At 48.9% G+C, this 4,406-nt stretch overlaps 1 pseudogene; it reads left to right on the top strand.

Annotated features, from left to right (window-relative positions):
• The first annotated feature begins 2,052 nt into the window (after nucleotides 1–2,052).
• Nucleotides 2,053–3,689, top strand: LOC147984229 (putative serpin-Z8; annotated as a pseudogene).
• The last annotated feature ends 717 nt before the right edge of the window (nucleotides 3,690–4,406 follow it).

Genomic DNA, 4,406 nt, shown 5'->3' with positions numbered 1-4,406 from the left:
TTGATATCTATTGATGGGCACCTCCATAGCCCGTTGATATGCCTAGTTGATGTGAGACTATCTTCTCCTTTTTGTCTTCTCCACAACCACCATTCTATTCCACCCATAGAGCTATGTCCATGGCTCACGCTCATGTATTGCGTGAGGATTGAAAAAGTTTTGAGAACATCAAAAGTATGAAACAATTGCTTGGCTTGTCATCGGGTTTGTGCATAATTTGAATATTTTGTGTGGTGAAGATGGAGCATAGCCAGACTCTATGATTTTGTAGGGATAACTTTCTTTGGCCATGTTATTTTGAAAATACATGATTGCTTTATTAGTATGCTTGAAGTATTATTATCTTAATGTCAAATGATAGACTATTGCTTTGAATCACTCGTGTCTTAATATTCATGCCATGACTAGATATGTGATCAAGATTATGCTAGGTAGCATTCCACATCAAAAATTGTCTTTTTTATCATTTACCTACTCGAGGACGGGCGGGAATTAAGCTTGGGGATGCTGATACGTCTCCGTCGTATCTACAATTTTTTATTGTTCCATGCCAATATTCTACAACTTTCATATACTTTTGGCAACTTTTTATACTATTTTTGGGACTAACATATTGATCAAGTGCCCAGTGTCAGTTCCTGTTTGTTGCATGTTTTTTGTTTTGCAGAATATCCATATCAAACGGAGTCCAAACGGGATAAAAACTGACAAAGATTTTTTTGGAATATTTATGATTTTTGGGAAGAAAAATCCACGCGAGACGGTGCCCGAGGGAGGCACGAGGCAGGGGGGCGCGCCCCACCCCCCTAGGCGCGCCCCTGACCCTCGTGGCCACCCTGTAAGGCGGTTGATACCCTTCTTTCGCCGCAAGAAAGCTAATATCCGGATAGAGATTGTGTTAAAATTTCAGCCCAATCGGAGTTACGGATCTCCGGGAATATAAGAAACGGTGAAAGGACAGAATCTGAGAACGCAGACACAGAGAGAGACAGAGAGACAGATCCAATCCCGGAGGGGCTCTCGCCCCTCCCACGCCATGGAGACCAAGGACCAGAGGGGAAACCCTTCTCCCATCTGGGGAGAAGGTCAAGGAAGAACAAGAAGGAGGGGGCTCTCTCCCCCTCGCTTCCGGTGGCGCCGGAGTGCCACCGTGGGCCATCATCATCACCGCAATCTTCACCAACAACTTCACCGCCATCATCACCAATTCTTCCCCCCTCTATGCAGCGGTGTAACCTCTCTCTTACCCATTGTAATCTCTACTTAAACATGGTGCTCAACGCTATATATTATTTCCCAATGATGTATGGCTATCCTATGATGTTTGAGTAGATCTGTTGTGTCCTATGGGTTAATTGATGATCGTGATTGGTTTGAGTTGCATGTTTTATTATTGGTGTTGTCCTATGGTGCTCTCCGTGTCGCGCAAGCATGAGGGATTCCCGCTGTAGGGTTTGCAATATGTTCATGATTTGCTTATGGTGGGTGGCGTGAGTGAAAGAAGCACATACCCGAGTAAGTAGGTTGTTTGCTTATGGGATAAAGAGGACTTGATACTTTAATGCTATGGTTGGGTTTTACCTTAATGATCTTTAGTAGTTGCGGATGCTTGCTAGAGTTCCAATCATAAGTGCATATGATCCAAGTAGAGAAAGTGTGTTAGCTTATGCCTCTCCCTCAAATAAAATTGCAATAATGATTACCGGTCTAGTTATCGATTTCCTAGGGACAAATAACTTTCTCGTAACAAAAAGCTCTTTACTAAAACTAACTTAGTTGTGTCTTTATCTAAACAGCCCCTACTTTTTATTTACATGCTCTTTATTACCTTGCAAACCTATCCAACAACATCTACAAAATACTTCTAGTTTCATACTTGTTCTAGGTAAAGCGAACGTCAAGTGTGCGTAGAGTTGTATCGATGGTCGATAGAACTTGAGGGAATATTTGTTCTACCTTTAGCTCCTCGTTGGGTTCGACACTCTTACTTATCGAAAACTGTTGTGATCCCCTATACTTGTGGGTTATCAGCAGTCCAACGTAGTAGCATCGATGGGGAGTTCTGGCTCTGGCGGCCTGGCAGCGGTCGCCGCCGGGCTCGCGAGGTGCCTCACCGAGGGGAGCATGAATGACAACCTAATCTTCTCGCCAATGTCCATCTCCATAGCCCTGTCGCTCCTGGCCGCCGGCGCCAGGGATGCCACACTGGACGAGATCCTACGCGTCCTCGGCGTGCGGACACACGACGAGCTCGAGAACTTCATGTCTCACATGGCGGCGGGCGTGCTCCAAGACAGGTCGGCCTCAGGCGGTCCCCTTACGGCGTCCGCATGTGGCGTGTGGAGCGACCTGACGTGGCCGCTGAAGCCGTCCTTCCGCTTAGCCATTGTGGGCACGTACAAGGCCGAGGCGAGCACCGTCAACTTCCGCAGCATGCCGGAGGAAGCGCGCCACCAGATCAACGCGTGGGCGGATCAGGTGACGAGGAACCTCATCGACTCCGTCCTCCCCCCTAGATCGATAAATCCGACGACGACTCGGGTCGTGCTCGGCAACACCATGTACGCTAAGGGCAAGTGGGAGGACCGGTCATTCGACAGGAGGCACACCGTGCACAAACCCTTCTGCCGGCTCGACTGCAGCCAAGTTAACATGTGGTTCATGCAGAGTTGGAAGCCGCGGTTCGTCGCCATGCATGACGGGTTCAAGGTGCTCAAACTCCGGTACAAGATGACGGCGCCAGATCACGAGGGCACCACACTGGAACAGGCGCCTCCTCCTCCTTTGGGCCATGGTCACCATGGCATCCACGGCCATGGTGCTCCCTATGTCCATCGCCATGTGAGTGCTGCGTACAACGATGGGGGTCCGTCTCCAAATTATCTTCCCACGGGACCCCCACCATACTTTCGTCATCGTCGTCACGACCCCCCTCCCTGGGCCAGTAGCCCCTTCTCTCCGTACGCCCATCCTAGGCCATATCCATATGGTGCACTTGGTCGGTTTGGCTACCCTCCTAATCCACCATATGCCCTCCAGGTTCCATTTGGTCGTGTTGGTCCGACTGGCCACCCTCGTAAACCCTATTTCCCCCGCCATAATGCATTTGGAAACCGCTACGTGCTTGATCCGTGGGCAGGCAATGCCTACCCATCCCAGGGTGCTGCTCTGTGGGCGCACTCCGGCTCCAATCGTACCGGGCACACGCAGTTCTCCATGTGTATCTTCCTCCCGGTCGCCCATGATGGCCTGTGGGGGCTGCTAGGCACGATGGCGTCCCGGCCTAGGTTCCTGCACGACCACCTGCTGGAGCAACAAATTGCTCTCCGCGAGTTCCGGATGCCAAAGTTCAAGTTGTCCTTCCACAGCAGCGTTGTCACCGTCCTCAAGAAGCTTGGGCTTGAGCTCCCGTTCTGCAAGCAGGGCAACCTGTCGGACATGGGGAGGATGATGGCTCTGGCTTGCGGATAGTGGTGGATGATGTCATCCACAAGGCCATCGTCGAGGTAAACGAGGAAGGGACTGAAGCCGCCGCTGCCACCATGGTCGTCCGGGGTCTTGGATGCACAATGCCATCACCTCCACGCGTGGATTTCATCGCCGACCATCCGTTTGCCTACTACATAGTGGAGGAGGCGACCAGAGCTGTTGTCTTTGCGGGGCACGTCCTCGACCCCTCCAAGCAGTAATAAGTAGACTGTTGAGGTCGGCCAACACTTTTTTCTTCCTATTTTCATTCCTTCACCTACTTGTACAATGATGAATTTGTATGGACGACTATTTTTCACCTCATGAAAAATCTGCTTTGTGGCTCAGTTTGGTTATACTAGATGCGTCTGTATGGCGCAAGAAGCCAATTAAACTATATCTCTGGTGTCTTGTTGTATGCAAATGAGTGTTTTTTTATAGTTGTGCAAGAAACCATGACAGGTGAAACTAACAAACTGGTCTGCTTCTGAAATAGAATAGATGTGTTTAGATTTAATGGTGCTTTATATGGCCTATGATCTGTTTGCCACTCCCACAAAATGTCGGCGCTCCCCTAGGTTGTTGCGACTGCTAAAGATAACTTCATTGTCACGTTGAAAGGCAGAAACATTAGTATCACCAAGGATAATATACTCCAACTGACAGAAAGTACATAGACATACAGTCATGAACAAAACCTATCAGTAGCAGGTTTATCAGACTGAGAGTTAGCAGATGTAAATAGAACATGGGGCATAGAAAGTGATAGAAAGCTAAGGCAATTCACACCATCAAGAAAATTCAGCATCGCTAGGTATCTTAATTTTCTGGGGAAATTTTGAAAGTTGTGGGTGCTGTTGGGATCAAGGATTCTGTCCACGAATAGATGGTTGTATAGATGGCGCGCTCCGCCTCACCTAACGAGAGTAATGGTGCCG

The sequence above is a fragment of the Triticum urartu genome, chromosome 2A, assembly GCF_056163025.1.
Source record: "Triticum urartu cultivar PI428250 chromosome 2A, HENAU_Tu73, whole genome shotgun sequence".
In the NCBI taxonomy this organism is placed as follows: Eukaryota; Viridiplantae; Streptophyta; class Magnoliopsida; order Poales; family Poaceae; genus Triticum; species Triticum urartu.
This window is presented reverse-complemented; position numbering and strand designations above follow the sequence as displayed.